Source organism: Lepidochelys kempii, chromosome 9 (genome assembly GCF_965140265.1).
Source record: "Lepidochelys kempii isolate rLepKem1 chromosome 9, rLepKem1.hap2, whole genome shotgun sequence".
NCBI classification, from domain to species: Eukaryota; Metazoa; Chordata; order Testudines; family Cheloniidae; genus Lepidochelys; species Lepidochelys kempii.
Window position 1 is genome coordinate 4,864,302 of NC_133264.1, and position 14,521 is coordinate 4,878,822.

Below are 14,521 nucleotides of genomic sequence, written 5' to 3' on the forward strand. Positions count from 1 at the left end.
TTTAAGGTAATCAGTTTTTTTTTTAAAGTTTCAAGTAGTTTCAGGTCCTACACGTGCCCAAAGGCTCCCTGTTAATTTTTTGGTACTTTTCCATATCTATTACTTTATTTTTCTCTTTTCCCTTAATTTGTTGTGTGAAAAACCCACACAACACACAGTACAGGGGAAACAGTGAAACAAACTCTACACAAAGAGCTGTCAACTGTACAAAGGATGCAAATTGGGGAAAATGGGGGATTTTTTCCTCTAATCTCTTTCAGTTATGCTTGTTACAGTTACTTGTAATTCAAGCACAAGTGGGTTTTGTTTGGATGAGGGTCTGACTTTAAGCATTAGCTGTTTCCAGTTTCCAGGTTGCATTGGCATTACAATTGAGAGGAGCAAGGCAGAAGGGATGCAGCGCATGAGGACTGGGGAGAGCAAACCTGCCAAGCCTCTCATATTTGGAAAGAGATTCTTTGATGTATTTTGAAGCACTTTAAAAGCCTCTCCCTCTGCCGACAAAGGATTTTGCTGTGCTCTTTCAGGGGACGTTTAAAATCTCACTCATCACTTTCTGAAATTTCCATCATTCCATCTGTCACCGTTTGACAGCCCTGAAAGATCAGGAGTTTGCACCCTAAGCCCCTAGTCCTGCATGGGATCTACATGGATAGACTGCTGTGCCAGCAGAGGGTTCAGCTACATAGATCACCTTGCAGAATCAGGTCCAAAGACAGGGATTAATGGATGGGTTTGGGGGCATGGGAGTTTGAAGACTATTTCAGATAGTAGAGGGCTCTTTAATTTATTTAAAGAGAAGGTTAAGGAGTGACTTGATTACAGTCTAAATATTGGGGAACAAATATTTAATAAAGGGATCTTCAGTCTAGCAGAGAAGCTGAAGCTAGACAAATTCTGACTGGAAATAAAGCGTCCATTTTTAACATTGAGAGTAATTAACCGTTGGAACAATTTACCAAGGGTGAATTCTCCATCACTGGCATTCTTAAAATCATGACAGGATGTTTTTCTAAAAGACCTGCTCTAGGAATTATTTTAGGGAAGTTCTCTGGCCTGTGCTTTATATGAGGTTAGAGTAGTCGATCATAATGGTCCCTTCTGGCCTTGGAATCTATGAATCCAACAGGCAAAGGCAGAATAAGATCCAAGAAGCTAGAAACTGAAGCTAAACAAATTCAAACTGGAAATGGGATGTAATGTGTGTGTTTGTTTGTTTTAACAATGAGGTAATTAAGGACTGGAATTACCACAGGAGGTCAGACTAGATTTTCACAATGGTCCCTTCTCGCCTTAAGTTAAAAGCCCTGATTCTGCAACAACACTAAAGAGAAGAACATTTACAAAGGATTTCAGTGTTTTCTCCTCTCTGTTTAATCTTTTACACAAATCTAAAATGGAACTTGCATTATACAACACAAACTTATTAGATACCCATCACACAGTGTCTGGGAAAAGTATTTTAAAATTAAAATGAATGGTTTGGCCCGAGATTAAATAGCAAGGAGTGTTCTCTGTGTAATGTTGCAATGGAAGCCAAAGATCTAATATTTTCTTTGCTGCATGTCCAACACCTACTTCTTCCCTATCTATTAAGTGTATGCCATTAGCCATATTGTGTTGACAGAAGAAAGACTACTTTGAATGCCAATAGCTCTTTCCCTCAAAAATCTCGAAGTAATTTGCAAATATTAATTAATCCAGATGCCGAGCTCCACACTCTGAGTTAGCTAGATATTCTGATCTCCATTTTATAGATGGGGAAATTGAGGTATAGGGAGGTTAAGACCAACATTTTCAGAGATGGTGTAAGTGACTTGCACACACAAAAAGTCAGAGGGATACAGAAATAGAAACTAGATCTTTGACTTCCCGTCTAGTGCCTTAGACATACCACTAACTAGCATTATCACTTTAGTGAGAAATTGTGAATATATTCTTATTTCACTATAATGACCAAAACATCAAACTTTGATCATGAAACCAGACACTTTAAAATAGAGAATCTGGAGTAGGGAGAATTGCTTTGCATACAGTCAGAATCAAACTTCTTGAATTGAGTTTGTAAACGTTATTTATTTTAGTGGTACATAGTGCCTAGGCTAGGGCCATTGCCATATAATGCATTCAATTCCCAAAAGGATATAAAGTGTTTTAAAATTTCATAAGCCACTCAATAGGCAATGATACTGAAATCAAGCTATGACTAGGACCATTGTTAATACAAGTCATGTAACCTAGTTAACACGCATGGTTAGGAGTCTGTAAGACCAAGGTTCTGTTCTTGCTTCTACCTCTATGACCTTAGACAAGTCACTTCAGCTCTCCGTACCATATGTAAACACAAAATGTATGTAGCATTTTGTTTTCATGAGCCTCTCTGTTTCTTGGGCTTGGCCTGGCCAAGAAGTGGAAGACTGAGATCAGCCTAAAGCAAAGCCCCAGATCAAGACTTCAAGCCTCCACAATGGGACACATAAGCAAAGGTCTAATTTCAACCATCCAGAACATGGTGTTTGAAACCCAGACTTTCCAGAATGTCAGGGTGCTTGCATTTAGTCCTTTTAGAGACATTTGATCTGCAAAGTCAGATCCAGTTCTAGAGCTTGGACTTATTCCTCTCTCTAGTGAAACTCCCCAAAGCATAAGAGAAGTTGTTCGCTTGGTGAACTAATTCCCCTGTGGGCTAGCCATTGCAGGACTGAAAATCACAGTAAGAAGCCAGTTCCTGTGAGAGTCACAGCCTAATTTTCAACCAAGAGAGGATCCGATGAATATTAGTTGGAGGCGCCTCTGAACCAAAGCTCTGGGGTTTTCTGAGATTCATCCATTGCAATTTGGTGATGGATTTTTTTTATTTATTTTTTTTAAACTCTGGAATCTGCTGCAATAGGTTTGAGATTTCGGGTTTTAAGGGGGATTCCCTGGGAGCATGTTCAGAATCTGAGAGTTCTCAGCAGTGGCGCTGATGTGGGTGCTGCAACCATGAAAGATGCTATTCCGAAGAGACAGGGAAGAGACACTGACTGTGCCAGTGGGCTGCAAAGGAGACAGCTTGAGAACCTTCCACTATCTCAAGTCACTTCAGAAGAGGGGACATTTTTCCAATTTAAAGATATATGTTCATTTGCCGATTTGTTTCAAAGTGGCTGGAAGACCCCAGGAGCACTGATACACCAAAGCTTTGTCATTTCCCATTTTTGGCAGACATGCTTGTCTGTATGCCAGACTGACGTTTAATATAAATCACTGACATTCACAGAATGTGAGCCAGGCCTGTGTGGGATCCTTCACTGATTTGATGTGCTGCAATCTCCAGTTTGTATCCCCATCTCTTTCCTTGAGTACCAGAGATGGTGCCTAGCAGCAAATGAGAAAGCTTCTCTGTACCTATTCATGAGCCACATCGTTCATTCACAGCCTCAATTTTACTTGTATCCGCACAAACCTGGCATTTTGCTGTCAGCCACAGGTTTTGATACCTACAATGCTGAATGACTCTTTACATATAAACTAACCCTGCATCATTTGACCTGATGACGTTCAACAAGGACAGGTGCGGAGTCCAGCACTTAGGAAGGAAGAATCCCATGCACTGCTACAGACTAGGGACCGAGTGGCTAGGCAGCAGTTCTGCAGAAAAGGACCTAGGGGTTACAGTGGACGAGAAACTGGATGAGAGTCAACAGTGTGCCCTTGTTGCCAAGAAGGCCAATGGCATTTTGGGATGTATAAGTAGGGGCATTGCCAGCAGATTGAGGGATGTGATCGTTCCCCTCTATTCAACATTGGTGAGGCCTCATCTGGAGTACTGTGTCCAGTTTTGGGCCCCACACTACAAGAAGGATATGGAAAAATGGGAAAGAGTCCAGTGGAGGGCAACAAAAATGATTAGGGGGCTGGAACACATGACTTATGAGGAGATGCTGAGGGAACTGGGATTATTTAGTCTGCAGAAGAGAAGAATGAGGGGGGATTTGATAGCTGCTTTCAACTACCTGAAGGGGGGTTCCAAAGAGGATGGCTCTAGACTCTTCTCAGTTGTACCAGATGACAGAACAAGAAGTAATGGTCTCAAGTTGCAGTGGGGGAGGTTTAGGTTGGATATTAGAAAAAACTTTTTCACTAGGAGGGTGGTGAAGCACTGGAATGGGTTATCTAGGGAGGTGGTAGAATCTCCTTCCTTAGAGGTTTTTAAGGTCAGGCTTGACAAAGCCCTGGCTGGGATGATGTAGTTGGGGACTGGTCCTGCTTTGAGCAGGGGGTTGGACTGAATGACTTCCTGAGGTCCCTTCCAACCCTGATATTCTATGATTTCAGTCTTCATCCATCTATCTGTTACCCTGCATTCTTTTGGCCTTTACTATTTATTTTAGTTAATGTTTGTGCTGTGAAAATATAAAGGTCACAGTTCAGCATATCACCTAAGTACGTGCTTAATTCATTTGACTTCAGTAGACTTAAGCATACATCTCAGTATTTAAATGAAGTGCGTAAGTGTTTTACTAGATCAAGGCCTAAGTCAATATTGTCTAGTGCAGTAGTTCTTAACCTTTACTGCAGCCTGCACCCCTTTGGTTCTCAAAATATGTTCTCGCACCCCTTATCAAAAATTGTTGAAGTAGGTCAGTTGTTTAAACCTAGATATATTTTTGTTTGTATATTACAGTAAACGTTAAAAAATGTATGTTAATAAATACACAGGTTTGATGAAACAAAGTAGTTGTACTTACGTGCCTGTGCTTAATTTGTGTTTTCGATGATTTACCTTCTGAAAATATCTGGCATGTCTCGCACCCCCAGAAAGGGCCTCTCGCACCCCCGTGTGTGCACCCCCAGTTAAGAACCACTCGTCTCTAGTGATTACATCAGAGAACTGGGAGCCAAGACTCCTAGATTCTAGGCTTTACCAGTGACTCACTGTGTTACCCTGAGCAAGTCACAACCACAGCTGGTCAAAAATGTTGACATTGGACAATTTTTTTCAATCAACATTTGAAATTTCAACCAACCACTAAAATTTAGCCAAAATGTGGACAATTTCATTAAGTTTTTCAACCAGTTTTAGTTTCCGCCTCCGTGAGCCTCAGTTTACCAGCCTGAAAAATGGGTACCCCACCAGGGTTTTGTAGGGTTTAAGTAATTAATGCAGGTTGCTACTTTCTCTGCAATTCCCTTTCTCTGCACACTTTTAATGGATATTCTACGCAAGTATCTCACTTCCACGTTTTGATGATTAAAAGTTGCATGTTTTGTTTTGGAAAAAGTAAAACCAGGATCAAATTATTTGAAGGTAACAGTGGAAAAACACCTAAGTGCATGACACTGGTTTCCCCCTACCCCCACCCCTATTTTCCATTGACAAATGATTTGGGCAATTTTTTATTTTTTTATGCTCTGAGCCTCCCCAATGAGAATGGAAAGGAAAATATTGAAAGTACAAACCATATGTCTTCTCCTAGCAGCAGCAAGATGAAGAGTCGCAGCTTGTTGGAAGAACAACAACAACAACAAAGCACCAGAATTCCTGTGTTGGCTCTGGAAAACGTTGCATGTGTTGTCAGGGGAGAAAATTACCTATGTGAGAAGCCAAGAAATAGACAAATACTATTTTATCTGGTATCTTTTTAGTGGATATGCTGAAAAAGAGCCTTTGGAAGACAGTAAAACTGGACAGAGCTTCTGTATTTATTAAAGGAATGGCTTTTATTATTTCCATAAGGAATTCCTTTGCCCATAGCCCACAGATTCATTGCCACTTTGAGAATACATTTTTAATATTACATTCGATATTACCTCTTTTGTCTGTCTTCTGAGATTGTGCTTTAAGTAAATAAACAGTTGTAGAAAAAACGCGTATGGCCATATAAGAGTGCCTGCTGATGAAATTCACATGTGATATTAAAGTGGAGAAGCTGTACATACTAGAGAAGGCTGAAATAATACACAGACACAGGGGGGAGAGAATCAGAAACAGGGGCTAAAAAAACAGATTCCACCTAGTGAAAGACAAGTGAATCAATCTGACCGGAGAAAAATCTGAAACTAATATTCAAATAGGAAGGACACGTCTGAATAAAAGAGATGTAAAGGTGGCAGGGGACTGACTATACATTAGACAGGAGCTGTTTGATATGGCTGCAAAATAGGGCCGTGACCTTTGGACTGTATAGATTAAGGGAGCACATCGTGGAGCAGGGAGATAATAATTGGCCTTTCTGTATGGCTCTGGTGGAAATACAACTGGAGTATTGCATCCGAGTTCTGGACACCTCCTTACCAGAGAGGTGTTGTTTACAAGCTGGAGGGAATTCACGGGGAGAGCATGACTAAAGGCCTGAGGGAATGATTGTGGGGAATGATTCTGAGAGCTGAAGCTGTATCTCTTGGCTAAGTGATATGACAGAAAAGTTTTAACTAGGTTACCAGACTAACACTGAAACAAAGGATAATGTAAACCAAACAGCAAGAAGAGAAAGGATGTTTCTCTGGTGGTTAAGGTGCTGACTGGGACTCAGGAGATCTGGATTTAATCCCCAGCTCTTCCATAGAACGGCTGTGGGACCTTGGGCAAGTCACTTATTCTTGCTGTGTAAAATTTTCCAAAGTACCTAAGTGACTTAGGTGCTTTGGCAAATTTTACCTTCTGTGCCTCAATTTCCCATCTGTAAAATGGAGATAATACTTCCCTACCTCTCAGGAGTCTTGGTAGGATACATTCATTAATGATAGGTATATCTACCCATATTGCAGTAAAAGCCCCATATCCCTTCCAACAGTTAAATCTAGAGTGAAGGCGGCACTTGGCCAGGTGCTGGAGGGGAAAACCTGAATTACCAGGGAACTAGATGAGATTGCTTAATCTCACTCTTCCATCTCACATTTCAATGCTTTGGTGAATGTCTTGAGGGTAATGTGAGACACTTCTGAATAATTTTCTTCTCTTCAATTTTAATTTTTAAACATTGACACACACAGCTGTTGCGGTGATGTGCGCAATATAGAACCCTGAGGAACTCAGCAGCAATCCCGGTAGTCTGATAGAAATGTAAAGTATCACAATCTCCAGTGCCAGTTCTTTGGCCTAAATTGGTTACATGACATACCATTGTCAAGGATGCACATCCAGTCTTTTTTTATGTATATATAGAAGCCAAATCATTCCAACACAGCCATGCTGACTCCTTGAATGCAAGAGTTAACTAATTGACCTTCATACCCCGATATGCAGATTAAATAGGGAAATTGACATCAGTCTCATTATTAGTATTATGACTGTGGACCGGTGGTCGGTACAGAATTACATGCAAGGTCTGGCTCCTCTAATTTTTCTTGTAAGTATGTTAGTATTACTATTATGAACTTCAATTCTAAAAAAAACAAAACCAAAGGAAATGTACACTTGGGTGTGAACCCTACCACCAGTTCAAACTCTCCCCAACCTTAGGAAAAGCTCACATTCAGATCCCAACTTTGTGATTCAGGCTTCTCAGAGTACGCAGGGTTGAGGCATCTCATCTCCGTCTGCTCGTAGCGTGAAACAGTCTTGTCTGTGCCTGCTGTAGGTCAGCGCTCTGAAACCGCCAGCCTCTGGCAACACAGGCCCGGCCTTCCAGACTTCCACAGGGCTTGCTCTCTCTATACAGGTTAGCGAGAAGCACCCGCCAGCCCCCAACTCCTCCAAGCAACCCTCTGAAGCATTAAGTCCCTGTTCCACTGAACACTCAGATCCAGTATTCCCAAAGGAATAGCACACACCAGCTTCAAACTCAGGATCACCACTGAACACACAGCACTTACATTTTCATACAGTGAAAACAAGGATAAGTTTACCATCAAAGAACAGAGTCGAGTGATAGGGAGTGAGAATATTGGAAACAAATGGTTATATATGAAACAAAATCATGACACTTTCTAGAGCCTAAACTTAACTAACAGGGCATTCCCCTAACTCCAACAAGATAGTTTTCCCTGTATTTTCAACCACTTTAGCTGAGATCCCTTCTCATAAGACCAAGCCTGCTGGCAGCTTGCTCTCACAAATTAAAGGAATGAGGGTGTACCTCTCTACCCCTTAGTTATACCCACAAAAGTTCACATGTAAACAGGGCTTTCCCCAGCTGGTTCAATTCTTCCTGTACATTTCCTCACTTTGAAGACTTCACAATCATTCACTAGCTTTCAGCTTTGATTGTAAGTGGATGCCCATTGTGAACCACACAATACTTAATTTGCATGTAAACAGATAGACAAACCTTTCTTGCCTGAAAGAAACCTGCGTTTTCACTTTTCTGGTGACCAGTCCCTAGTCAGAGACTTTAAAAACATAAGAACGACCACACTGGGTCAGACCAAAGGTCCATTCAGCCCAGCGTCCCATCTTCCAGAGTGAATGAACAGAACAGGTAATCATCAGGTGATCCATCCCCTGTCACCCATTCCCAACTTCTGGCAAACAGAGGCCAGGGAAACCATCCCTGCCCATCCTGGTTAGTAGCCAGTGATGGACCTATCCTCCATGAATTTATCTAGTTCTTTCTTGAACCCTGTTATAGTCTTGGCCTTCACAAGATCCTCTGGCAAAGTTCCACAGGTTGACTGTGCATTGTCTGAAGAAATACTTCCTTTTGTTTGTTGTAAACCTGCTGCCTATTCATTTCATTTGGTGACCCCTAGTTCTTCTGTTATGAGGAGGAGTAAATAACACTTTCTTATTTACTTTCTCCACACCAGTCATGATTTTATAGACCTTTACCATAACCCGCCTTAGTCATCTCTTTTCCTAGCTGGAAAGTCCCAGTCCTATTAATCGCTCCTCATATGGAAGCTGTTCCATACTCCCATTCATTTTTGTTTCCCTTTTCTCTACCTTTTCCCATTCCAATATATCTTTTTTGAGATGGGGTGACCAGATCTACACGCAGTATTCAAGATGTAGGCGTACCATGGATTTATATAGAGGCAATGTAATTTCCAGTATATATACACAAAACTTGTCTCATACTTTCCATACATACATCTTACAATGTTTCTGATGACCAGTATGACACAAGCTTTCTTTAGAGACCTTACATGACATTCTTTTGGTGAATTCAGGGGATTCCCTGTCCCTCTGTACCCTCTATCACTCAGCATCCATAGGTTCTTGGGTCACACTCATGTCTACTGAAAAAGACTTTTTAGAAAGTATCTCCATTATCTGTCCAAATGTCAGCATTATGGTTATGGAACTATTTCCACCTCTGCCATTTTCTGGTCTCTCATTTTTCTCTTCTCAAGTGTTTGGCCTCTTGCCTTTACCTGTCATAGCATGGAATCTGGCAGTTCTTTCACTCTTAGACTGGGACTGCCCTGTATACCAACTGCCTATCAACCTGCAGGACTCACTGGGTTTCAAGCACCTGTGTTTCCTCCTTTTCAGAACCCATGACAAGTGACAGTGACCCACAGCCTTCCTAAAACACGTGTGTTTTTTATTTAGCAGTGATGGCTGATTCTAGGGGCGTGCGAGCAGGGTGGTCATGCAGGGTGCCAACTTCCAGGGGATTTCTGCTCTGATTAGCTGGCTTTCTTTTTTTTTTTTAATTTAAAACTTCACCAACTGGCCGGTTGTGAGTTCATTTTCTCCTCAGCTGCTGGGGGCTGGGTGGGCACTGAAAATGTTTTCCACCCTGGGAGGCAGAATGGCTTGGGCCACTCATATTGCCGTTGCAAGAAAACATTAGAGAGAAAGATTTTGCAGCAAACATACACTCTACATGCATATTTAGTCTCAACTACTCTTGCACCTCGCTGCAAGCTAAGTTAGATCAGCTTTCCCCTTTGGCTACAGAAACAGAATAGAACCAGTTTACATTCTCCTAGCAAGCCAGATCCTCCTGTGTGTCTGTAGGACACAGCCTTGTTCTCATTTTCCTACTCACCCTGTTCAAAATAGTTCTGGTGTTCCCCTAGGGGAGCAGACTAGAGCCATTAATGCTATACACTCTGGCATTTTCTCATAATCACTCAAGTGTAAGCGATCAGGTGACTAGTAGAAAGAGCCACCCAGCAAGACCCCTAGGGTGAAATATCCATTCCATTCTTTGGTACACACACCACACTGGTATCTGGGTCTGTCACAATATTAATCATTTTTAACGAGCACCCTCGCATTTGTCACAGCTAGTACAACTGAACCTCTCCAACGCATATATATAATGTTTTTCACTTACATAGCAAGTTCAATCCAAGGATCTCAAAGCTCTTTGCCAACAACAAATCAAGCCACACAGTACTCTGAGGCTAGACAACTGGACAAATAAAATAGGGCCTGATCCGGTGACTGGGGATTAGATTATAATATGTAAATATTTTCCCAGATGGAAAAACAGAGAGGTAAATGACTCACCTGATATCACAAAGTCTTGGGATTCTATTTCCAAATCCATCTCACTTTCTAACATTTAGTTCTGTGCTCTTAACCAAAAGACCTTCCTTCTCCAATGAATGGGAGACCATATGGGAATCAGCGAGTAAACAAATAAATGTGGTAAACCTTATATCACAAAATAAACTTTCCTTTGTGAAGCACTGAGATCCACAGATTAACAAGCACAATAGAAAAGCTAAGTATCACCATGCTTCACATTTTCATGGACTGATTGGTTACCATCATCCTCCCAGATTTAAGAATTTTATTAAGATGAAGTTAAAATAAAAAGAAAACGGTACAGAGTTTAAGTGTAGAAGTTTCTGGTTATCAGGGAATAACAAACAGATTATCCAGGGATGCGAAGTTCGGTTTAGGATCGGATGGCGTAAAGAATACATAATCTGAAATATCCCCGATTGGGGGGTAAAAGGTTAACAGGGCAAAGTACAGACATTGAGATATGAGGGTATGTTGTTCATATAATGTCTATGTTCAGGTGTGGAGTATAATGAGTGGATACGATGATGAGGATGGATTTACCCTCATATGGTGAGATTTAATGTTCAGTGAGTTTATGGTTCCGGATGCTTCAGAGAGATTAAATCTTTCCACCTGAGACAGCTCTCAATGGCCATTAGTTCTATTGTAGCTATACAAACATCAACATTTCCTGAATCAACCAGGAGCACAGTATTCATCCCAATGGGCTGTGGCTTCATGTTATTTCTTTCATTTCTTAGACAATTCCTTCTGATCCATTTGAAACCTGTGTTCTGTTTCGTTCGCTGAACAGCTAAATTTCCAGTCTTTGAGATATCATCATGAGCGAAGGGGGAACACACAGGAGCCTTAACCATTCATCCCTTCCATCTTCAAATACATCCCAGGGAGATAACTTTGCCACCCCATCATTAGAGAGACATGGTTGGTTGGAAGATCTTGTATTGGTTCACCACAGAAGTTGGTCTAATAAAAGATATTACCTCACCCACCTTGTCTCTGTCATATCCTAGGACCGACACAGCTACGACACCGCATCCAACCCACCATTGGCATTTCTTGCAAGTTGTCAAGATCCCACATTACGTGGAACAGTTGTATTAATAGAATCAACAACCAGAGACAGAAAAAGCATGTTAGGATAGTTACAAACACCAGAGTTACGAAATGACCAGTCAACCACACGCCTCATTTGGAACCAGAAGTACACAATCAGGCAGCAGCAGCAGCTACAAAAAATAAATAAATAAAAATAAAAAAGCAAATACAGTACAGTACTCTGTTAAATGTAAACTACTAAAAAAATAAAGGGATATTATAAATAAATTATAATACATTCTTCTTCTGCATAGTAAAGTTTCAAAGCTGTATTAAGTCACTGTTCAGCTGTAAACTTTTGAAAGAACCACCATAACGTTTTGTTCAGAGTTATGAATATTTCAGGGTTACGAACAACCTCCATTCCCAAGGTGTTCATAATTCCGAGGTTCTACTGTACCTTGTCCATCCATTCCACACCCCTTTCTGGCTAATAGAGGATTCCTCCTTATAATGCAGGATGTATTGATTTAAATGAAAGCAATTTAAATAATCAGTTTCAATCAGCAAGCAGGAAACCATTAAAATCGTTGATTTTAACTGTTTTGTATTTGTACTTCACTTATTTTCCTAAAGAAAGGTTGATTCTCATGGCTTGGTAACTATTAAAACCATGTTGATTTGCAATTAAATGGAGGCTTTACACTAATTTGGTTACTCTCTTTGTTAACCAGGAGGATACATTATATTATCTATGCACATTTAAAAATTATATAGCTCCACTTTCATTTATGTAGATTCTTAATTTTTACATTTTTTATTTTGTTAGAAAATGGTGAACGGTGCATTTCTTATTTAGTAGGTGATGAATATTTTTTACTTGTGATTTATATCAAGCTCTATTTGGATAGAAATTCAAATTCAATTAAAAATGCACAAGAACAGCATTCTCATTTTTTTTTGTAATTAAATAAAACTACCTTACATGTGCTTGATACACAAGAAAAAATTGTTTATCAAAACATGTTTTGCATTTAAGACTAACTGATCTATTAAACAAAGGAAGTATCTGTAGTTAATGAATTGAACTGATTGTTTCCGGTGAGCATGTCATTCAAGGTTTTAGAACTGGTAGATCTCATCCTTTCACAGCTAGTTGTTATTTATAGGTTGGAAGCAGAAAACAAGCATTCCTGCTTTTTCAACTGGAAATTGATTTCTCAACTTTGAATGACCTTAGTTATTGAAGTGAGCTAATTGAATAAACACCTAAAAAAATATTCTGTGCAGCTGCAGAAGAGACTACTGCTGTTAAAAGCTGATTTAGCACTTCAACAAATGAGTTTAAGGTGTTTAACCAGTGACTTCCCCCAATCCAGTGGTCAGACTCTCTTTAAAACTTGGCAGGAAACATATACTACTTAATTTTTATAATATATTTAAATGTAGGCCTTCATGTAGGATGCCAATTTCAGAATTAAATTATAAATAGGTTTATGTTTTAAAAATAAACCAGCATTTAATTTAAATCAATTTTTATCCATCTTGCTACAGTATATTCTCAGTGCTTCGCCTAGTCTAGGATTAAATGGCTCAAGTGATGGGGCTTTTATCTTCTCCCTTAGGAAACTAGTCTATAATCTAAGAGCTGTCAATTATTTTCTGACATTCATCAGACATTTTCCTTGTAAATTTGATCAGGTTACTCCTAGTTCAACCACCTTTTGAAACCACCCTGAAATATTCCTCTCTCTCTCTGGGATTTTGCCCCCTTCAGATAATGGAGTGAAGCCGTGGTTAAGATCCATTTCAACAGAATTCACTTGCAGGAGTAAAGGGAAACCGTCTTTCCCTACCTGTAAAGGAGGAAAAGCTGAGACACTCATTAATTCAGCTGAAAGCATCAGGCGTTTGCAACCAACAGAATCATACTCTGTTACCTCTTTGTTCCTCATCTCAAAGGAATTCCATCTATCTGGTCTGGTCAGGGAGCTAAGGGGTGACATGATGGATACATTCACTGGAGGAGGAGGGATCACCGTGCTCAGGAGAGGAACAAAAGGAGGCAGGATGACTGTGGAAACCCTAACTCCTGCTTGGATCCCAGAGGACACCAGTGTATGCCATGTCTCTTGCAACACCGGTTGGAAAGCTGTGGTCTGCACTCATCTTTACAGCTGCTTGCTGGTGTGCACTGGGAGACGGGACCATTCCCCACCCAGAAATGCCTGCTGGGACCTACCAGCACTCCAGGCCACACTGGTTTCCCACACCTACACCTCGTGTAACCCACTGTTCCATGTGTGTTGCAGGTCCACTTCTGTGCCCATTCCACAGAAGAAAATATGCCTTTTAGGGATAGAGTCAAGGAGCTCCATCTATTTAGTTCAACATAAAGAAGACTAAGGGATGACTTGATCACAGTCTTAGTACCTAGATAGGGAAAAAAAACTGATAAGGGGCTCTTCAGTCTAGCAGACAAAGGTCTAACAAGAGCCAATGGCTAGAAGTTGAAGCAAGACAAACTCAAACTAAAAATATGGCACAACATTTTAACAGTCCTTGGAACAATTTACCAAAGGATGTGGTGGGTTTTCCATAACTGAGAATTTAAAAATCGAGATTGGATGTTTTTCTGAAAGATCTGCTTTAGAATTAGTTCAGGAAGTCCTATGGCCTGTGCTTTGCAGGAGGTTAGACTAGATTATCACAATGGTCCCTCTGGCCTTGGAATCTACAAATCTATGATATGAGTCTGTTACAGGCCCTTCTGAGGAGCCCCTGGCTCTTTAGCTCAAACTAAAGCAGCTCATGCTTTAGCTATGGAGATCCCCAGTGTAAAAGCATGACTTGCTACACCTGTACTCCCCAGCACCTGGACCCTACGTCCTACACGCTGGTATGTTGGCAGAAAAGGTCTCTTGCATGCCCTCTCTTCCTTCCCTCTTTTGAGCATCCAATGCAGGGCCAGGCATAATTTGGCATATTTAGCTGGAAAGACCAAGAGGAGCCACCATTTTCCCCATTTGCTCTTTGGAGGCAAAAATGACATCAACCTATCACAGAGAG